Here is a 24,407-nt window from a genome sequence, read left to right on the forward strand (position 1 = left end):
TCTGAAACCTTTCAGATTTTCTTTTATTTGTTGTAGTTTAATAGTTGTCCAAATAATTACACTTGAAAACTCTTGACACTTTTAGATGTTTTATGGAAAACAATATTTCAGATACATAAAATTAGAAAATAATTCATTAATAGGCGTTGTCTATACAAATTAAATCATAACGTCTCCAAGTTACGGTATCAATTCTAAGTAAGAAATCATTTCCAATGTTACTTTTGTTGTCAGTTGATTTTAAGGTTTTGTTTCTCAATACTTAATAGTCGATAATGAAAACCAAATGTCACCCTATTTTTCTGACACTAGTTTGAATAAAATGTTTTGAATCAAATGCAATAGCCATTTAAGCTAAATTAAGATCTTCTAGAGGCTCGAGCATTAAATGTAGGCACTAAAAATAGAACTTTGGCACCGTAGTGGCAAATGTAAAGCAGTTATGCAAAACTAAAATTGTCACAGTTTAAAATGTATGGTACTAAAATAAAATATGAACTGAATCACTGAATTTTGTAACTTAATTTTCACAATTTGTTTTACTTCCTTAAATACAAAGCATACATAATTTAAATATTAAGCTTCCAGTATTACGAAAAATTTTATTAAATATAAAACATTTTTACAAGATCTCAATAAGGTACATCAAAACTACATTGTAAAATGTACACAATTTTGTTATTGCTGCAGTGTTAAATTTCTTCTTTTTCTACCAAAATATTTTAATATGAAATGTTCATACATTTCATTACATGAGAAATTCGCATTTTATTCAAGCGTTAAGGCAACTGATGAACAAAAGGCAGATGAATCCTCCTTCTTCGGTTTGATAACTGAAAAACAAACATTTCACTTTAATATACATAATGTACAAAAAGTTTAACAAAAGTCAAATTAATTACAAAATAATAAGGAATCTTATATTTTATAACAGAATAAAAATTCAAATTAAAAATTGCAATTTATTTGAATGCTGTACAAATGAAACGAAGTAAATAAATATTTTCTTTAAAAAAGTTGGCCCACTAGCGGCCGAGCGTTGAACACTGGTAGTTCAGTTCGAATCCCGGCGAACAGTCCGGCTGCATGGGAGTTTTCGTGGTTTTCTCCTTGTGTAACGCATACCCGAGCCAATTTCCCTTAGAAAGTCCTCCACGAAGTCATCCGTCCCCTTAAGCAGATAGCCCTCGAGGCTTTGCCGTAGTCATATAAATCAAACAAAAAATATTTAATGCTTATTAAATAATGTAAAAGAGCAGAGATCTAGCTTTCAAATCAAGCAATCTTTATTGTTTCCTTTAATATAGTTCCTTGAAGAGAAGATATTCTCAATAACAAAAACTAATTAAGCTACTTTTTAATTCATTTGATTAAGAAAATACAAATTTGCACTAAATTAAATTAACTTTTAAATGCTGGAAAAATAATGCTTGAAAATTTAATGCTTATTAAATAATGTCAAAAAAGCAAAGATCTACTTTTCAAATGAAGCAAGCTTTATTCTGAATTTGAATTCAAATAATTTATGTTTCCTTTAATATTAAATTCTTATTAAATAATGTCAAAAAGCAGAGTCTATCCAATGCCAATAAATTAATGAGTCAATAATTACTACAGAGAATAATTGGGAATTAAAATTTACTTTGTGATATAAGTAAAAGTTTTCCGTCAAGTTTTGCAGAAAAAATCAGCAAGAATTATATATTTTTAAATTACTTAAACTAGCAGCCAGCATTTATTGCCTAAATAAAAATATAAGGGATCTGAAATTAAACTAAATTGATCGTAAGTTATTCAAAAAGGCTACACAGGCAAAATACGCGCAAACTGACTCAAAACCCGAATGTCGGTGTGACAAGCCTAATGGAGAGAATAATGCAACGCCGTAGATAAATTGCTCTCAAGAACATCAAGTAGCAAACGTAGCATTCAGCAGACGGAATATCCTCTGATTCTACAATCCAAGTCTTCCTTTAAATGCTATCTCTTTCTAACTCATTTGAATAAGCGAACTAGAAATTAGCATTCTGGCAGGAAAATGGAAAGCAAGAAAGACAGAAAAGCTAATTGGCATGAAATTAACTGGATAATAAAAATAAGGGAATATTCTGCAAAGTTTTAAAAATCGCTGGAAATTTTATAAAACGCGTTACAACTTTCTCTACTAAAGTGGGTTTTTCCAGCAAACGTAATAAAACGAGAGACGAAAATTTCATCGATCAAAAACAGTCGTGAGTGAAAAAAGCAACAAAACCTGAGAAAAGCGCAGAGTTATTGTTAGTGTTTAGAATTTATAATTAATACCTTATATAAAACGTGTTTTTCAAAATGCTTGGATGATAGCGCTGTGAGCTCCAATAAAAGGACTTAAAAATGCTCATTCCTCTTCAAGAAAAGAAGCAGAAAACTATGAAAAACAAAAGAAAGAAAATAATTTTAAAACATTACTTCTCGCTCAGCGAAACACTTTTCCGATATTTCAGATCCTAGTTTTTAGATATCCCAAAGCGCCTATAAAAACGAGAATTTATTTCATTCCCTGGTATCTAACGATAATGGGGAGGGAACCGAATTTTTTTTTGTTTTGTTTTTATTATTTTATTTTATTTTTACGTGAAATACCGCGTATTGGCATGTCGTACTGTCTGATCTATTTCTTACAGCCGGGTACTTTTTCAGCGATTTTATTTTTGTGCTTCTATTGGCAGCGCTCGTTATTTAAAAATATGAGGAGTGCTACGTTACTTGTTAAATTTGGCTCTTTTTGCAGTTTCATTTGGCAGAGTTATTCCAGGAATCCGGTTTATTAGGACATATATTACGATAACATGTTATTCATGTCAAAAATAAAACGGTGGCTCTGAATGCATTACTTTTTTGTAATCTCGCAAAATTTTTAAAGGACCTTAACGTTATTTTTTTCTTTTTGGTGCAATGAAATGATAAAAATATTAAAAGGCCATTGATTCGTTGCACTTCATTAAAAGGAGTTCTGCTTGATTAACATGTTCCTTCTTCATAAATCTGTCTGGCATTCTACGAGTATTGCATTATGCTTATGCAGAAGGCTTTGATTGGCACAAAACAGTCCTCACAAAATTAGGCAAAATAGTGATTCTTTTTTGAAAGTTCGTAAGGGAGATGAATTTGCTTCAGAAGAAAATATGCTTTAGGTATGTTTTAAGAAAAAATTTTCTTCTTAGCTTTTTTTTTTTTTTTTTTTTCAGTATATTTAACAGTTTGTCCTAAATTTCAGTGAAATGGAAGCAAACCATACACTACTGGTACAACGTATAAAATAACGTACACACCCAACATACAATATAGAATCAATTAATGACTGCTCAAATAGTATAATGAATTCAATATAAGAAATTAATGATCATTTTTTCGCTAACCATCAATTTCATATTGTTTCGAATTTTGTATGTATGTAAATAATTGAAGTGAAACTACATGCGAAATTGTATTATTTTTTGTATAATGCAACATGAAATGCTTGGAAGAGAAAAATGCTCTTTCAAAGAAAAAAAAAAAAGAATACAGCGAAAAAAAAAAGAATATTTACTGAATGTTAAGTCTACTTAACATTCAGTAAATGGCTATCTCTCTAAATCGGGGTGATATCGCCAAGCTAGCGATGGTTTTGGAGACTAGTTTTGTCACAAAATATGGCGATAAATTGCCAAATGTCACCAATTTGGCAAGCATATGGCGACATTTGAGTCCGGTCCTTGTATATTAGTAATGAGTATTGTAGATGAATAATTGTAATTGAACCTCTGTACGACTCTAACCATATCCGGCCCTCACATACCTTCCAGCAATTTCGAGAAGTGGAAGGAACTAGAGATTTTTCGGCGGCTGGGGGTAAACTATATAAAACGGGGGACAACATCGGTTTCTCAATTGTACGTTCATAGCTGAATTCCGAGTATTGAGATTTCCTTGAGGGCTTCGCCTTTTAGATGCGTTTTCTATTGTGTTGTGTTTAACGATAATAGTAATTTTTACTACTGATTGTGCTTTGTAATACTAAGAACAGCAGTATGAGTATTTTTGTGGAAAATTCCAGAACAATGAAGTGTTTCTTTTGATAAAGTAAATTTTATCATCTTATCGGCGGTTCTGTGTGCATTCAAATTATTACGAACCGTACGTACACAATAATGTTCACTACGTTACAGTCTTTCAATGAAGACAAGGAAATTTTCCTCAAGTATAAAAGATATGATTCTATGACGTTTTCTTTTGTTCTGTAACATAATATTTTTGTTCTTTTTTATCATGCAAAACGAAGCCAAAAATTATACATCTGTATTCATTATTATTCGCTTGTCATATTAATATGAAACTTGGACAAAATGAAACTTTAAATGAAATCGATTTTATAGAAATATTCTGTTTCGAAAGAGACTGGCTTGGAGTCCATTTTTCTTAAGGAGAAAAAACTCGAAAAAGCTATCGGCAAAAGTTGATATTCCTTTAAAATGTGAGCTCTTCGAATTATCAAGGGACAATAGGAAGAACAACAATTAGAAGGAATAATTGTCAAACTCCTGAAAGCTATATCTCTAAAATAATACAGCGAAGACCATGTGCTGTGCTTGTGAAGACCATGCAATAAATCAGACTCTTCTTATTTAGCTAAAATTAGTAAAATTAGCTGTCTTCAAGATCAGCGTCATTTTCGCCAATTAATATCAATTAAAAATTATCAATTTCCTTAAAATCAAGTTCTATAAATTAAGATTATTTAATTAAGTACGGGTTTTAAATTATGTAATTTAAGATCAACTAGTTAAATTCAATATTCAAATCAATATCAGCAATACACAATCAGTTAAAAATAGTATCTTCCACCAAGGTTGGAGTCAAAAGTTTCAGTTTCTATTAAACGTACATCAAATAGTAGTTAGTTTCTCCTAAACGTCTGTTAAACTGCGATATTTAATATATTTATTTTTAAATAAAATGCTTTAATGAAGTTTGTTACACTACATTTATAATAGGTGAGCGCAATTTCTTTACATTTACCAATTTAGAAGGACTTTTATTTTGCCGTAATATATTTCCTGAGATTATTTTGTTAGGTGACCAGAATTAACAGAGTGTAACAGAGATACCAGGTGCTCAAGGTAGGGTTTTTAATACATTTATGAATTATTTTTCTGGTTTTCTCATGGCCTTTTGAACTAGTTAAAAATTATGTTCAGTACAAACAAAGATAAGAGAATTAGAATATCACGAAATGAACAAACCCATGCAAATTGCAGGTGATGCTTCCACCTGGGTCACCTGCATTCAAACCCTCTCATATCATTATTGATAAAATTGAGTACCATGTTTTGTTCACAAAAAGGGAGCCGATGACTTTTTCAACTGATCCCACTTTAGATAATAGCTCTATTGTATGCACAGGTTACATACATCGTTGTAGATAACTAAGTGGATAATGGAAAATATATTATTTTGTTTCAGATATCATAACGCGAACAATAGGCATAACATAAACCTTTTCATTTCTTCCAGTGAAAGGTTTAATGTTACTTCCACGCTTTTTAAATAATCTGAATCTGATAAAAAAAGCTTTACATGAGATTTAATATATATATGCACAATATGGGGGAGGAAGAGGGGATTTTGTCCGTTAAAAAGGCGAGTAAATTTATGCTAAAAATCTGATATTTTGCAGGAGTGAAAAGTATGTCCATCATTTGGATTGAACATCTATGCTTTATTTCAGTTTTTGATGTTCATGTTTTCAGAAGTAATAAATAAAATACCTAGATCAAGTTTAGGTTTATTATTTTTATCCTTAATCCTACTACTTATGCGCTGCATTATCAACTTTCTGTCCAGTTCCTGTAAATATACAAATATTTATGACTACATTATAAGCATATATTTGTATAGAATAAACTAATGGTACAATAGTTAGTGTTTCTACTGTAAATCAGAAAAGGAATAAATTAATAAATTGCCTAAAAATGAATTTGCCTATAATTACTCAGTGAGGCAAAATACACATCAGCAAATATTATATTCCACTATGATATTTCGACGCTTGAAGTGAGAAACAACTTTTAAAATAAATTTAAATGGGCAAAAAAGTTATTCGGAAGAAATTAGAATAACATTTAGAACTATTTTGTTCTAGAAATTAATCCAAACAATAGAAAATACTTAGATGCTTAGATAAAACCAAACGAAAAACGAAAAGTATTATGCAATGAAAGAAATGAAATATAAAACTAAAATGGTAATGTTGAATTAAGATTCAAAGGAGTAATTAATTTTTGTTTCCCATAGCGGGCATAAGACATTCATCACAGACATTGGCTACTACTAAGGTCAGAAGCTGTGGGGATTTTATTATAAAGGCTACTTGTGCCTCCTACGAAGGAACGGACAGTTACAATCATGTCTTCTACGGGATTCGAACCAAAGCCCTTCCGTATGGCAGTCGGCGCCGCTAACAACTATGCCACCTGAGCGGCGTGATTCAATTAAAAGCTACAAAGAAATAAGTAAAGCGGCAGCTATCCAATAACTTCTTTACCTTACTATGTTTTTTTCATATGACACTAACAGCTAACTCAGAAACTCAGAAACATTAAAATTGTTTCTGAGAAACTTTGAAAAAAATAATAAAATCAAATAAAGAAAAATCTATTAAAATAGTGAAGAAAAGGAAGAATGCAGGAAAAAATATGAAAAATTTACGATGCTCCTAACTATTCTTTCTGTAATTTATAATCATGGAATTATGAGTCTTTACACAATGACATAAACTAATTAGATCACTGAGATCAAGAAAATTCTATTTTTAATGTTTCTATTGCTGTTGTTATCCTAATTAAAATCCGATATTTTTATTTCTGTTTACATATAAAAATTCTACTGAAATTTATTTTTATGAATCAGAAGGAAGTTAGCTCGAATGGTCTCGAAACGAAATTTTGCACTGTCCACTATAAACGATGAATGACTTTTCAGATTGCTGCCACAATCGCCTTAGAAATTAAATAATGAAATTCTGCATGTATATATGTATGTTCATCACACTGTAAAAAAAAACGATGGTACCTAGAGGCATTAAATTTTGAACCACTTTTTTCTCCCTCCGCACAGTTGCACTTGGAAAACCGAATTTTATATTTCATATATTGTGAAACTTTAATGAACTTCTGATTAACAAACTCTATGATTTGAAAGTACAATTAAACATCAATTTAAACTTTCAGTCATCTTTGAATTAAAATCAACGGTACAAAATTTTATCAAGAGACATTCAATCTTATATTGCGATTACAAAGAAATCTTTCACTGCGACAATCTCTAAGAGATGACAATTGAACGTAATTAATGTTTCTCTAAACATAATATAAATATTAAATTAAAATAAATTCTTTTTCAACTGATCCCACTTTAGATTTACTAAACTCTCACCCCCTGTGACACATGCTCAGCATTTTAGAATTGTTGGACAGCAGCAATAACAACCGGATAAAGTATTTGTCGGAAATTCTAAAGGTATGTTATTTTTAAATATTTTGTGATTTTGCTGCTGAATTGTGTTTTATGTGGCGTATGCTGCTATGCTGCATTTAAAATTTTTGTAATTTTATTGAAAAAATGGTGCTTAATAGTAAAGCTAGATGGAATGAGTGCAACCGCAGATTGGTAGACTATGAGCTCAGAGAAAGCGTAAAAAACCTTAACAAATCCTTTTCGGTATTCATTAAAATATGAACTTTTTCAATTATTTTAAACTTTTTTAATTTAATTTTTAAAATTAACTTTAATAGTTTGATTTAATTTTTCTTATAGTGTCCTCAGATAAAAATATCATCTTTTGGAAGTCGTCGCAATGTCGTTTGGAAGAATATGTGATGCATTGGATTTTTCATTTTACAGAGGCTATGATTATACCTCTCAGCTACAAAAATGTATATATATATATATATAAATTTCTATGCTTCAGAAATATTTCTGTATATTTGTCGCAATTGTATCAGCATCAGTAGTACTCAGCATCAGAATCAGATAGTGTAAGGGTATTAATTCCCCACGAGATTTACGTTTCAATAATCTACGACGATACATGCGCCAAAAGTTTGCAACAGAAAATGCTATTAAATATGCTTTTTATAGTCCTTTAAATACAACAAAATGGGGTGAAATTCGTAAGCTGAATGTAATTTGCTAAAATTTTTTAAATATGTTTTAATAATAAAATGAAATATTTCTTTCATTTCTGCAAATGCATGACAAAAGTAGAATCAGGCAAAACATTCTGCAGAAAATTATAAGTAGAATACTTATACCTCTTAAGACAAATTTTTGGTTCTTCTCATATCTTATCTGATTCATTCAATTCATTTATGGCCACAGAAGTTTGGGAAGATCACCTGCTTTAGAAAGAAGAAAACAATATCAAACTACAAAATTTTCAATAGTTAGTAACATATGGATCTTTAAATCTGAATCGCAAACAGTATTCTTTATGGATTCGTCTTTTTCCTATTAAATGTGCATTACTATGAGCTATAAATATTATATAAATAACATTTATAAAGGGGCTAAATTAATTAATTTTGTAAAAACTCATAAATGACTGAAATAAATTTAATTATGTTTTAAAAACGTTTTTTATTACTGCCCCAATGGAGTTATTATCTTAATACTGTTACAATTAAACATAAGTTTAGACTTTCAGTCATCTTCGAATTAAAATTAACGATACAAAATCTTATCAATAGGCATTCATTCTTATATTGCGAATACAGTGAAAACTTTCATTGCGACAATCTCTAAGAGATGACAACTGAACGTAATTAATGTTTCTCTGAGCATAATATAAATATTAAATTAAAACAAATTCTCTTTCTCTCACCCCTGTGAACATGCTCAGCATTTTAGAACAGTTGAAAAACAGAAATCACAATACTGTTTAATGTGATAAACACCCCAGAAGACCATCCTTCACACTGGGTAATCAATTTTGAGAAATTTCACTGCACATTTTTGTTATCTAAATTAACCGCTTTATAATCAGATCGAGTCTGTCAAATGTTCTATACGAAAAACAAAATGTTTACTTTCGGTAGAAAAGAGTAATAAATCAGTTCAGTATATAAAATATTTAAGTGTAACACTGAAAATTATTAATGACACTAAATTAATAAACAGTGAAAATAAGTATAGATAATTTTTAAAGAGTGCATTTATTCTATTGTGGTTTATGCGCTATCGACGAAGTAGATTTAATTCAATTCAATAAGTTTAAATGAAATTCAGGAAAAATTGTTATAGTTTAATATCTCTTAGAAGGAGTTCATATGATGTACACATAAAATTTTTTAAATAGAGCTCTAAATTATGCAACAAGGTAAAGATAAAAGGTTAAAGATAACAAGTTACTTTCAAGCCAAGAAGGAAATAAAGTCACAAAATCAGATTAACAGTTAGATATTACAATGAATGTTGAGAAGGACGTAGAGCTTTAGTTTGAAAATTATTGGGAAGGAAAAACGTTTTTGAGATGAATACCAACCTCTGAAGAAGCGACAAAAACTTAAAAAAGAAAGCCAAGAAATCTCAGGGCTTTCCTGAAATAAACTCTAATCTCTTTAGCATTTAAAGTTAACAAATTCGATTGTAGTATAGAAAATTATACTTTGGTTGAATGCACTTAATTAAATTCAAATTGTTTCAGAAAACAAAACAATTAAATCAAAGAATATACTGAATAGGCACACTTCATTGGAAAATCAGTAAATATTTGAGGATTATAACCACAATTTAGAGTTAATAATTCTTTGTAAGATATAATTTTTGTATTTTTAAATACTATTCCCTTGCAATATTTCAGTAATTTAATTAAAAGGAAAGGCTTTCTAAGCTTCGTTTTATTACTATATTATCTTTTGACTTATCTTTACATCTCTATTTATATAAAGGTATTATTAAACTGACATGACACAACAAGTTAAGTTCAGAATTGCAATTTTGAGTAATGATTTTTATAAGGCGACCGCCTCTGTAGAAAATTAGAACTGTTTGAGCTTTGAGCTTCATTTCAGGAAGTGTTATTGCATATGTATTCCTAACTAGATTCCTTTATAATGAATACTTTTGTCAAGTTTGTTATCTTTACACTAGAAAAAATTAACATTAGATAAAGTACAATCCGAACATATTCAATGCTATGAGAAGGAGAAAACTGTGCTCATAATTCCAAAGACCGAATGATCGAGCTATTTGAAATTTTTAGATAGAATTTTTTAATAAGAAAAAGAATTAAGCTGATATATAATATATATCTGTGATTTTTATCATTCTTATGCTTACATTGTGTTTTAATTTAAAGCTCTTATACAATTACAGATTAAAAGTACATTTGCAATAAAATTTAAAATTATAAATAAGTATTCTAAATTCGAAGCAAGTTTGCAAGGTTTTTAATGACTGACATTTATACAGGGTGATTTAAAAATATTTGGCAACAATGTAGAGAGTATCGAAGCAATGGGATTTGTATAATAGACAATGATCTCCGAAATGGCTCATTGAAGAGGTATAAGGCGCTTTTGAACAGCAGGGGAAAGTGGTCTTCTGGTATAAATTGTCATTCCTCATGTGAATTTCAAACTGTCTGCATGGCTACATGAATGGGATTCTCACTGACGTGTAGTTTATCTATCGACTTAAGGCTAAAACGGAGCAGCCACTCAAAGGAGGTACAGAGAACGATTCCCGTATACCTCCTTTGAACAGCTATTCCGTTTTCTTCAACCACATAAGTAAGATGTAATCGGAGACAGCAGCGTTTATGTAGCGCTACATACTTCTCGAAAGCCGCACGGATAATGGCAATTTACGCCAGCAGAGTATCTTTACCTACGTACCAACAGTACCTACACAACCTCAACACGCTATTTCGTTATACAGGTCAAAAAATCTCTTTTTCTTTATCTCTTATTCCTCTTAACTTCCTCAATATCCACTTACTATTTTGATAGATATACCTTTCATATATTAAGATATGAAAACTGAAGTATCTTGTATATACCAAGAAATCAATATATGAAAATATAATTATAAAGGTCGAAGAACTTAGTTTTTTTCAATCACTGCATTTGATGTTGAAGGAATATTGAGAATACATATCCAGGTGTGCTTAAATTTACTTCTTCGCCTAAAATTCCTTTTCAAATCCTATTGTATTTCAAAATTGTAAACATACTTTCAGCACTATATTGCTTTTACGGCAACTGCTATTAGGGAAAGCTACTGGAGCGCCATCTTCTGGTTTCAAACGCAAAACGCGTGAATGCTCACAACTCGCTTATTCAAATTACAGAAAATTCAAAATGATACACGGATAACTGCCAGTTCACAGATCTTCCTCCCACTGTAGTCTGCCCAGTAGTGGAAGACTCTTTTCTTCTCAAAGAGAGAGAGACAGAAAGAAAAAATAAGATGAAAAAGATTCCAACGAATAATAGCGCCCGAAAACTTCTCTTTGCGAGCGTTGGCGAGAGCGAGAGAGCTGTTGAAATAACAAGTTATCAAAAACATCTGTCAAGAAAATACGGGTTGGTAGAGAGACATCATTATCCCTAATGCACGGGATAGATTTAGATTTTACAGCGAAAAATGTTAAGAAAAAATAAGAGGAATGCGCACTGCATCACGTGACCCATATCTGCTCTTGTAGTTCCGTACAAAATCCTTGTGCCATCCTAAACACGCCTGAATTATGATGGCTTGGAGCGCTGGCATTTTTCGTGAAGGGGTCATATAAGTATGGATGTGGACGGGGACACGGATCATTCTTTGGAAATTTTATCTCGTTCCTGCGCTCAATGATACATGAAAATAAGAATCCGTTCGTGAAACTATGCAAAGTGTTTTTGTTCTTTGCCCGTTGACGTCATTTGTTAAGGAACATTGCCCTCGGTATGAGTTCTTTCTACAGATATTCATTTCAATCTGAAATCAGCCGCTGTTTTGGTAGATCCTTAGTTCTAAATACCGTACTCAGATCCTTAGCTTTTAACTAACCTGAAGGACATAAATTTAAATAATTTAAAAATTTTAGTAATTGAAATTTCAAGGCTTTAAGATATTTTAATTCACAAACGTCTATATAGAAGATAAAGTGTGAATCTTATTTTTCTTCTGTTATTTAATCAGGTGTTATTGCTTGTTTCTTCCATGATTTCAGTTTCAATCACAATTGTTACGATGATGCATCTATGATGATTTGAATAAAAAATTAAAAAACTTTTACATTAAATTAAATATATTGGTTAATAGTTTGCCAAAGTTTTTATGACACTGTACACTTTCTCTTCAGGCATATCTTTGCGTGCAGCATAGAAATATTCCTTTGCGCGTTTTCTCCACATGCGGAGTAACTGATATGAATTTTTCTTGCATATTACTTTCAGTTGCAAATTAAGTTTGGTTAAAACTTATTGTATTGCATTTGTAAGCATATCAAGGTTATTTGTTTACCAAGATGTTAGCTGCATGAGCTGACAAATTTGGAGTTGTTTCTGGTGAATATAAATACGTTATTTAGATACATCTGAAAAGCTAAGTAGAATATGTTTTTTCATGATCCTTTCTACCCCCGGGTTCTACAGTCCAAGATTCCTGTTCAGCAACACTTGTAAGTGGCACTTCAGGGTAACTGCTAAAGAAGAAGTTAGCTTCAAATTTTTATTTCTATTCTACTAACTTGGGTCTTTCAAAATAACACTACCGATTAAACATTTCTTTTTCTTTATATACATCAAAACAGGCAGAAAAGTGTATGATAAAATAAAAATAATTATTGTGAAACACAAAATATTTATTTATATTATAAAGTTTAATAATAATTCAAAACAGTCGAATTATTTCAGTATAGAATTTAGTAAGAAGAAAAACTCTTAGAAGAATTATTAGGATTTGCTTAACATTTAGCCCATGATATTTAGCAGCACACTTTTAAAGATGTTCTTCTTATGTCTTACTAGTATACAAGAGTGCAATCGTGCCTACATAGGGTAACGAAGATTCCGTGTTTGACTCAAGTAAAAGAACAGAGTTTATTTTGAATTATTTTTTGCTTTTCAGCGTCTTTATATTTTCTATCCGAAGTAAAAGGATAATGCTAATTCGTCACAAACTATATTAGGGAATCTACCAGCTTCCTGAATTACCTTTACATTGTAGGTATAAGCAATTGAATTATTTCTCTTATGTGTTTTGTGTTGCAACAGTAAGCATATCTTCTTGCAGCCCGATGTTCTACTTCAGGCTAGCATATATTTTATTTAAAAGTATTTCGTACTTCTAAACTGTACTTGTTATCCTATCATTATTTGAAGCGAAAGAAGTTTATGTTTCAAAAAAGGATTTAAATAAAGTGGTAAATTAATAGTTCCTCCCCCCAAGAGTCAGAATATTTCAGGTTTAGTTGAATATTATTATTTAGCAAAACAAAAGCTATCTTTTTCATTTAAAAAATTACTACGTGTATGCAATCAACTTCCTGTTTCAGCCTTATTATAACCTATAGTACAAAATTTAATAACACGAGGACAAGATTGTAATATCAATATAGCTTAGCTTGCACTTTGAACGTTTTTTGTAAGTAAGGGGCTAAGAAGGTATTTTTAATCTAATAACCCTTCAAAAGTACTTAAGCTACATTTTCCAGAGAAATAAGCTGTTATGAGAATGAAAATCTAATATTTGATAAACAGATGTTTTACTTTGTTACTAATAACCAACTATTAAATATTTTATAAGTTGCAATTTTTCAAACGGATATTTTTAATTTAATCAACGGACTTACTTCATTGGTTATTTAATGGCTATAAAACAATTAAATAACCTGAAAAAGTAAGTCTTTGTGTAGATTTCAAGGAAAACATGGAAAAATAGCTCGCCCATGTCAGGCATTTTGCTCTGGGTTTAAAATAATAGTACGACGCTAGCAGGCTTAACCCCTACATTGGTAGATTACCTGTTACTGATCCCTCATCATGTCTTATGACAATGCTCATAATACCTACAAGGATTAGGATCATAGCGAAATTAATAACAGCAGCGTTAAATTAAACCGGTACTGTTATGTTATGTTCATATTACTGAGTCTATTAAAACTTCTATGGAAAGGCGTTTGGAGCTATGAGAGGGCTAGGTTTCTGGAAGGCCCCTCTTCCAGCTGTCATATGAAATGTTGTGTCGCAGTGATGATGTCGGTAGGAATGGCGTAATTTCCTGCTCGACGTTTATGGCAGAGTAAATTTTCACCTCCGCAAACTCACCTTTTTTTCTCTTCAATTTTCACACGAGTAGGAGTTTTAACCAGGTCCGGAGTCAAGACTTATTTTCTACTCTAACTTCTGCCTGGCTATCATGAAGCTATAGCTCGAAGGCAAGATGGAACTAAATAAAATCACTTTGTTATAGTGGTTTGATGAAAGATAATTATAATAAGGTGCTGTTCAAACTTCTGGCTGGTAAATGTTTTACCCATTTACTCTCAGAAACATCCAGAAACCGCACTGGACTGTTATAGTGTTTAATTACTAGCATAACTGACTCAGAAATCAGAATCCTTTTTTAGCTATCCGTTTTCAAAATCTTCACTAACAATTTCATTACAGCTTTTTTATTTAAAAATACATTAAAATTTACTTTCTTTAAACCAAAGAAAGCTGCTTTAAATAAAAGATTCTCATTTTTATATAATATTTAAGACAGGAATTTCAGGACGCCAAATATGTAGACGTTTATATCCAATAGTAAACGATGTGTAATTCAAAATACAATGTAATTCAAATAAACATGATGATTCATAACACGATGTAATTCAAATAAAACATTTTTAATTAGAAATAAACATGATAGTTAAATAAACATAATGATTCAAATAAACATGAATTTCAGGACGCAAAATATGTAGACGTTTATATCCAATAGTAAACGATGTATAATTCATAACACGATGTATTTCAAATAAACATGATGATTAAGATGAATAAGCCATTATTGATAGAATATTTTGAACAACGTGTAACCAATTATTATTATTTAGCTATCACGTTTTGAATTAAAATAACAATTGTTATTTCTAAGCCCAATAAGTGGCAAACATTATGGAAAACAAAACATACTCGTATATGTCGAAATAAAAGTATAGAACTAATATGTGAGAATAATATATTGCATTGGCAAGAAAGTAATTTCGTTTTTTTTTTTTTTTTTTTTTTTTTTTTTTTTGTGTGTGTGTGTGTGTGTGTGTGAAATAAAACTAGTTTTTTTATATGCAAAAATTAACTTAAATCAGTCAAACATCTTCCATTCTGTTCTATGACTTCTTGCCATCTTTCTGGGAACTTCATAATTCCACACTCTTAAAACTTCTGGTTTTATCAAGAAAAAGCTTAACTAAATGCAATTTGAGGTCATCAAATTACTGAAATTTTTATCATATAAGATGGTTTGTAAACTTCAAAATAAATTAGAATCCCATGGTGCAAGATCAGGGCTATATGGAGAATGTGACATCACTTCCCAACCAAGCTCCAATAATTTCTTACGTGTTGCTCAATATGTGTAGAGGCATAGTATTGCCGTGATAGAACACGATTCCTTTGCGATTTGACAATTCTGGCTTTTTCTCTTTGATTGCTTCCTCCAATTTCATAAGATATTGCGCTGTAAACATCTAAGTTGATCGTTTGATTGCTTGAAAACAGCTCAAAATACACAACAGCTTTGTAATCCCAACATAATGATGGCGTGATCTTTTTCTGATGCAATTTAGGTTTTGATATAAATTGTGCTGATTCATCATGCTTGGAATATGATCCTTTTCGATTAATGTAATTGCAGATGATTCATTTTTCATCACCAGTGATAATTCGTTTCAAAAACGGGCTGATCGCAATACGTTTGAAATGCATATCTCAAATATTGATTAGTCGTGTTAAATGATTTTCTTTCCATTCATGCGGAAATCAAATATTGAGCTTTTTAACGAGTCCAAGAGTTCTTATGTGATTTTCAATTTTGTGTGATTCATTCAACTTTTTTAGAATCTCTTGTGCAGTTGTATGAAGGTTTGATTTAATTATGGATTTAATTTTCTTATCATCAACTTCAGAAGGTCGGACCGAACTTTGGTTACCTGTAAGTGAAAAATGTCGAGAAAGAAAATTTTTAAACCAATTCTGACACATGCGTTCTATTAAACAGTCAATACTACCATAGACTTCACATATCTCTTTGTGAACTTCAGCCGTTTTCATGCTTTTATGAAAATAAGAAAGTAAAATATGTCGAAAAAGTTTATTTTTTCATCCCATGTTAAAACTAGCCTTGAACTAACAGTTGTAAGCAAAAATACAATTTGTTTTTATAGCAACCTAAAATTGCGAACTGCAAGAACAATCAATCAAAATAAAACCAGGCAAGATAAAGGAAGTGAAGAATCCTGATTAAGTATTTTGGCTGATACAATTTTTATATATTTCTAAAAATGTGAAATCGATTTGTTAGAAAAAGGTATAACGTCTTGTATGCTTGCTATCATAAACTGAGCTCGACGTTAGAAAACTGTTTCGTAAATAATCGCTAAGTCTTAAAATACTACAAAGTTAGGGGAAGGGTGTAAATTTCGTAACTCAAATAAAGTTCACAGATGACACCAACTCATACTTACAAAACCAATATTTTTACCTTAACTCGAAAGGTGATGAATTTGATGAAATAAAGTTTAGCCTAACGTCTTCACATGTTAATTATCAATCAAGTTGACTCAAAAGGCGGCATAAACAACACTAATGGCAAGAATAGCTCAACGCTATAGAAATCTAATCGCTAGAAAATCGAAGATATCAACGTAGCCTTCAGGCAGACAGAACACGCTCTAATTTCACCTTTCAAAACCTTCCCTTAAATACTAACTTCTTTCTACCTCATTTTAATGCACCCGCGATAGGCATTTGCATTCTGGCAAGAAAGTGTGAGTTCATAGCAAGAGCGATAGAAAATTCGCTAAAACATAAAAATGACTGTTGAGAAAATTAAATAAATCTCCACAAAGGAACAACTAGAAAGGAAGCAGAAACTAATTCTTCTCTCAAAACTTCTATTCATGAATTTAAATGCCTTTAAATCTAAGTGTTTTTTTTTTTTTCCGAATATATTTTAAAACTTATAATTAAGCTTACGAAAACTGCAATTTGGTAACATCATCTTATGAATTGATATGCTTAAAACTTAACCAAAATAAGTATTTAAAATGTAGTTAAAAAGATATGTATTACAATTCTATTGGTGTTAACGCTTGTGATAAATATTATTGTAAAGTATAATCGTTATCAAAAGTTAGAAAATTTACAATAAAGTGAAAACGCTGATACCTAATAACATAACTGAAGTAAAAAGACAGAGTTCTCTTCATGATCAGAAACATAGATGTAAATTAATTTTAACATAAAATAATAAACCAAACCAGAGTTCTAAAATATAAATTACATTAGTGGTAACCAAAAACTTCACATTAAGATATTTTCTCCCTCTTTTTCCCCTTGCCTTCGTACCTCTCCTGCTTTTTACAAGAAAAAAAAAATAATGAAAAATATTTCCGCTCGTCCGCTGGTGGGTGCAGTTGTTTAATAGTATTAAGTTAATAATTTGTGCCCACAACTGCTATAATGATTAGGAGAGCTATAACTATTATAATTTTAATAAAATTATATTATATTAAATGATGGTTTATAAAAATTAAGAATTTTTTTATTCTTAGTATCATTCTTGAGAAAAAAATTAAATTAATTATATGATTAAATTTATTTAATAGTTAGTGTCCTTTTTAATTTACAAGAAGTTTTATAAATATTTTTGCTGTTAATTAATAACACATTAATTAATTTCTTAATACTTTCGGTGAGATATCATACTTATCTAATCGATAGTCAATAGCACCTATTATTATTATTATTATTATTATTATTATTCCATTTTATTATAACAAGATAATTGTTAGAGTATTATTATTATATTTTATTGTTATTAGATAATTATTAGTTGTTATTATGACATTTTATTATTATTAGATAATTATTATTATCATATTTGTATTATTACAATTATCTAATAATTATTATTATTATCATATTTGTATTATTATAATTATCTAATTATTATTATTATTATTATTATTATCATATTTGTATTATTATAATTATCTAATAATTATTATTATAATCATATTTGTTAATTTATTGCTTAATTATTTGCCTAATTTTACACAAACATTTCTTAAACAAATCCTGTAAATTTGAATAGCATTAATTAAGAATGCAATTTTTTTTTTACATTTCTGAAAACAAAAGTGAAGAAAACTGCGAATTTAATTCAACTAAAATAATGCATTGAAGATTTTTTTCCGAAGAAAAGAAAAAAGTTTTAGTTATGTTATTCCTAGACTTAAGCCAGTACACATATCAAATACCTGAAGTCTAGCAGTAGGAGGTAAAAAAAAAATGCGAACCAACTGGAGCAAAAGAAAGGTAAGAAACGAATTCACCGGACCATTTGGGCAAAATGTAAAACGTTTTTTGAAGCATGAAAGCTGAATTTTTCAAAATTCACGAGCTCTTTGTAAATTCTGGCAAGGGGAAGAAAAAAGGGGATTTGTGAGTACATAACTTGGATTCAAAGCTTCCAAGTTACAGCTTGGTCTAGGTTGAATCGCGCCCAGGATAAAATGTTTCTTATGTTAGAAAGGAAAAGTTTAGGAACGGTGAGTTCGAGTCCCTAGCGATAAGTGGTAGCCCACTGAAAGAGTTCTATGTAACTACATTTATAGAATTATGTAAAATAATTCAACTTTTAGAAACAACCATCAATGTAATATTATTTTGTCAACATCTGCAAAAATACGATTAACGATAATTCAGAACTCGAAATAAAAATCTCGTTTTAAGTCAATCTTCCCAACTATAAACGGCAGGGAATGCATTTAAATTTCGATAGTATGTCACTCTTGGAAAGGATAAAAATACGATATAATAATTGGTGTAATTTTTTAAAGAGATGTTGAATAAAAGTAAATAACTTTCTCTTTGGGAATGATCATTAACTTCTTATTTTAATTTAGGAAAAGATAGAAATACTATTTGACTTCAGCTTTACTTCCTTTTGCACGAAGATTTAAAATTTAACTCAAATGTGTACACCCTAATGCAGTTTTCATTTACATTTGAATAACATATAAAACTAATGTGTTTAATATATTCATGTGTAATTTCAAAGTTCTCCCCCACAGATGGTTTCGGTGAATCTAGTTTTTTCCTATCACTGTCTGATTCAAAAGCGGGAAAATACTTTGACTCTAAAATTTGTGCTACTGTTTCTTATACTTTTAGCATAAATTAATCTTTATCCCCTTTCGAATTTTCCATTTTCTTCTAATGCTTCATAGGTTTCAATTACTAGGTATTTGCCATCTTTTTAAAACCGTTTATTAATTTCTATGGAACAGAATAACAAACACTAAGAAACCAGATGGAGGTTAGATTTTACACTTATCAATATAAACAGCAGTTAAAACTTTTTATGTTAAGTACGTTTGCTCTCATTCTCCCTTTCTGTTATCTTGTCAGAATGCTAATTTTTAGTTTACGGGTAATCAGATAAGGTAGAGAGAAATAGTATTTAAAGGAAGGTTTTAGATTGTTTAATCAGAGTGTTTTGTGCCTGCTAAAAACTACGTTAATGTTTGCAGTTCTTCGATAGTAGTCTTTCTCCGGCATTGCGTATTCTTGACAATAGTGCTTCTCTCGCCGATTATAGGTTTAAGTCAACTAGCGCGTTAATCATCTCTGCGTAGTCTTTGGCTCTTAGTTTCAATTTCAATTCATTTTGAGTTACGCCATCAATGTTGACTAGTTTGTAAGCAAAAAAGGTGCCGTCTATTAAATTATGTTTAGTTCTGAATAAAAGAGTTTTTTACACCCTTCTTAAGTTCCGTTTCATCTTCGACGTAGTGAAGTCGCTTACAATTCAAGGATTTTCCACAAGTTACACTTAGTTATAAGTACACAATCCTTACAACAGTTTAACAGACACACTTCTTGTTAGGGTTTCTTCAGATACTTCTTCAGATGGCAGACTATATTGCTTATCTGAAGGAAGAACACTGGTATTCAGGCTATGGAAATGTATCATCCGTGCCAAAGTCTGGCCGCGAATTGAAACTCTAAATGAATTTGATAAAAAGGGAAATAGTAACTGAATAATTGCGCAAGCTTAAAGATGAAAGGTGATGTAGTGAGTGGGACTGTCTTCTTAAATAAACATACGGAAAATCAAAAAAAGAGAGAGAGAATATTTCGGTACTTAGTTCAGGAGGCTACCTGAGTACTGAAGTGATTGATATCTTATCCAGGTGATGGCTTAAAGGCGCCTGATTGCGTTCGTTTTAGATGGACACATTAAAAAGAATGTTATTGACGATAGCTTTAAAGTATGACTTTCCTATCAGTGTCTAGTTAAGCCCATTTGTAATCTCATCACAAAAAGAGATGAAAGAAGGAATTTTCGAGAATTTTCGAAAATATTTATTAACTTAAAAATCACGAACGAAGTTCTACGTTCTCAGTTCTTAAATATATTATGTTAAGAACTGAAAGATAAAAATTCAGTAATTAGTTCAAAATGATTCAATTTTAACTAATTAACTAGCAATGCACAGACTATGAGAATAAACTGATACTTTGCTTCTAAAGAAAAGTGACCTCAGCGAAAGTATAGGATAATGAAAAGCCTAGAATATAAACTGTTACAGTGTAAGTATTGCGTGTTAAAAGGCTCTTGAACTCAGGAATTCCTCATCCATGTGGAGCCGTGCCACCAAGACCACAAAAAAGCTGATTCTAGCATAACTTAGTTTCATGAACACACCTGTTTCGTTTGACCTCGGCAAAATACAAGGTCATTCTTGGCATTTAATTAAGTCAGAATTTGACAAGGTGTGTGTTTCACAATATTAAGTAAGTTCCACATATGTCATATAAAAATTAAAAATCTAGATAGTCTAAATTTTCTTATTTATAACTATTAAGAATTTCAGATTCTTCCATGTCAAACAAAAGCAATTAAATATGAATCAGTTCCCTTAAAGAAACCTTTTCCCCTGCACATCTGTTCTTTAGGTATACTGAAACCTTGGATACTCGTTTAAAAGAACCACTGAAATTCCATATATCTGAGTGAGCCTTAGCCAAGTCGAGCGTCTAAGATCACTAAATACAGGAAGTTCAACGTAGGTCTTGATCCTAGGCGAACGAGCCAACTATATGATGAATTTTCGTTGTTTCCTGCATGAGTAATATGAATACGAGTAAGTTTACCTTAAAAAGTCCTCTAAGAAGGCATCGCTTCCATTAAACAGAAACCCTTGTGTGTTTTCCCATATTTTAATAACCTAACTATCCCCATATCAGATTCTCTTAAACTTTTCTTTTCTAAGGTGATGCATTACATGTAAGGAAGTATGTGTAACATTTGTGAAATATCATGACAGTTTTTCTAAAACTTCATTTCTTTTAAGTTTATTTCGATTTTTACTTCCATGTACGAAGTAAAGGAAGTATTGTAATAGCGAAAAATTTCGACTATCCTCCTCTTTCAACGGAAATATCCATTTTAACTGTTTCCGAATCGATTTAGACGATTTTTTTGGTTTTTGTTTTTTGCATGTACGTACGGACAAAAGTTCGTCTAGAAGATTTAACGCCAGTCTATGAAGGAATTTTACCAATCGCAAGAGATTTTCTCAACAGTGCATTAAGACTAGCATTGATTCGGAAGGGAATTACCATATGCGTGAAACCAAGTTTGTGCCCGTTGGATATGAATACTCATTACTGAACATCACCATCAAACCTTAATATATACGTAATTGTGTACACTGAGGATGATGCTCCAGATTTTTGTCCCTATCTTCTACGTATGAACAGAATAAAGGAATCTTTTTTCCAAAACGGAATTCAGAAAGGATATTTTATGACGTCTGTACATGCTTATGTACGTATGTATGTATTTTGTATAACTCAAAAAATGATTATCGGTATAATTTTGAAATTTCGTACATAGGATTGCTATAACATCTAGTCATGTGGCATATATATATATATATATATATACATACCCCTTTACCCGGGATAAAAGTATCCCGCCTTTATTTTTGCAATCGTTAGTCGCAGTCATATACTTTCAATTGCAGAAGTGTTTTAAACGACGAAAATATTCACGTTTTGGTCATGTGAAATATAAAAAACAATTAAGGTTCGACAAAGAACGAAATCTAACAGTTATCTCCCGGTTCCTATGCTTATATTTGCGAACGTTTTGTACTCGTTATGAAAACAAAATAAAAATACTTCTCTTCTAAAATAATAGTACTCACTCTCGTACTTCAACAATTAATGGGAGTATTTAAATTCAAAATTTGCAAGTTTTTACGCCATTTTCAGCTTGGCTTGAAGAATCGGTTAATTAAGTTAGAATAATTCGAGGAAATACGTTTGAATTAAGTGCAGCAAAAAATGTGTATAATCTAATAGGCCGTAGAAGGAAGTCATGCAGTGTCCAAATCAGATTTGTATTAAGCTGTTGAACTGACTAGACGTTAAACATGGTTTTTATCAATCTGAAGATAAGTTATACGAAAGACATGCCGGTTAGATTATGGAAGTAAAACCTTAGCATTATTCACACTCGCCAAAGTTCTTTCAGATATGTCTCAACATTAACTATAGATAAGATTACATATTTCAGTGTGTAAGAACTATTATGGAATTGAGTTCCTAGCCAGAGTGCAGTATTTACATCATTATACTATAACATCGCAGATATGGACTGTATTTCTAATTTTTCTTTGAGTAAATTACAAAACAAAATTGCCCCTGAAATTAAAGCATAGAAACATGATTACTGTAGTTCTCAATTCCGAATAGAAATTGCAGTTCTCTTCAAGGAACGCCGAAATTCTTGTTTGAATAATCTTTAACGCTTCTTCCTGTGAGCTTGAAAAATTCAGTACCAGTTTAAATTGTGCATTACATAAGATCTTAAGATCTATAAGTTATGATACATGGACTTTACTTAGCTAATTAGTTATAAACAATAACTAAGAAATGAAAAATCATCTTATTGAAGTGATTTTATCAAGTAAGTAGTTGAAACCACAAATAGTTAATGAATAATGAATTCAGAAAATGTTATCACCTAACTTTATCATACGTACAGATATTCTGTCACATAAGATAAGCAGGAAGAAAAACATATATGCTAAAATGTTTATGTTAAAAATTTAGATTATTTTTAAACTTTAAAAAATGAAGTGCTGTTAAAAATCTTTGCATTTTCTATACCTCGAGTAAAATGTTTGTTAATTAATTTACATTAATTTAATTTTTTTTTAATTTCCTCTGTTAATTAACTTTTATGCGATGTTTTCCATTAAATTTTAACAAATATTCTTTTTTACTATCATTAGCCCACCAGCGGCCGAGCGGTAAAGTTGCTGAACACTGGTACTTTGGTCCGGGGTTCGAATTCCGGCGAACTGGCTGGCTGTACGGGCGTTTTCGTGATTTTCCGAATGTGTAACGTATATACGAGCCAGTTTCCCTTAGAAAGTCCTTCCTTTAGGTCGATTGCCCTCAAATGCTTTGCCAGAATCAAATAAACCAAATCAAACCATACTTCCCATCTATTGGATCTTTGTTTTAGGTAATTTTAGGAATTAAACTCTAGTCTCAGTATTTCGTTTAATGCATACATTTTTTACTTCACTGCTCCAAATTTCATTGAGGATTTATATTTATAAATATTTTGCGTTTAAAAACAAAATTGTTTCAATCTTTATGCATTCTCCATTTTCTAGGAATACTTATTTCAATCTGTGCCAGTATTTTTCCGCACAGTGTCGAGGAAATCCTGCCCGATTTGTTCCATCTCGTCCCTGAATTCCGTGGAGGGGGAGGGGGTGCCGTTCAAAGTCAAGGATGTTCAAATGGAGCAACGACCTCTGGGGCCACCTGGAGGGCTTCACCCCCTTTTTCTTGCTCACTCAGGAGTCGTAATTCTGTCCGCATTGTTCACCCGCGGCCGTTGAACATCTGTTAATCAGGGAGGATATGGGTCAGCATCTCAAATCCGTTCCGCATCAGTATTTTCTCGTACTCCATTCGGACATTCAGGAAGGAAAGAACTGAGTGCTTAAAAATACGACTAAAATACGACTGCATGTATAATTTTATATTTTAGATTCGGAACATATTTATATTTTATCAGCTAATTTATTAACCGCTTACCTG

At 30.9% G+C, this 24,407-nt stretch overlaps 1 long non-coding RNA gene across 1 annotated transcript in view; it reads right to left on the reverse strand.

Moving 5' to 3' along the window:
* Nucleotides 1-582: 582 nt before the first annotated feature.
* LOC118190260 (uncharacterized) overlaps nucleotides 583-24,407 on the reverse strand; it is a 317,056-nt gene continuing 293,231 nt past the window's right edge. Inside the window, exons 5-6 of the long non-coding RNA XR_015043785.1 lie at nucleotides 8,331-8,414; nucleotides 583-833 (exon numbers count right to left, since the gene is read on the reverse strand). This is a non-coding gene — a long non-coding RNA (uncharacterized LOC118190260). The remainder of the gene's footprint in view (nucleotides 834-8,330; nucleotides 8,415-24,407) is intronic.

Source organism: Stegodyphus dumicola, chromosome 1 (genome assembly GCF_044657685.1).
Source record: "Stegodyphus dumicola isolate Sdum_Otavi_A_Nest chromosome 1, ASM4465768v1".
Taxonomy (NCBI): Eukaryota; Metazoa; Arthropoda; class Arachnida; order Araneae; family Eresidae; genus Stegodyphus; species Stegodyphus dumicola.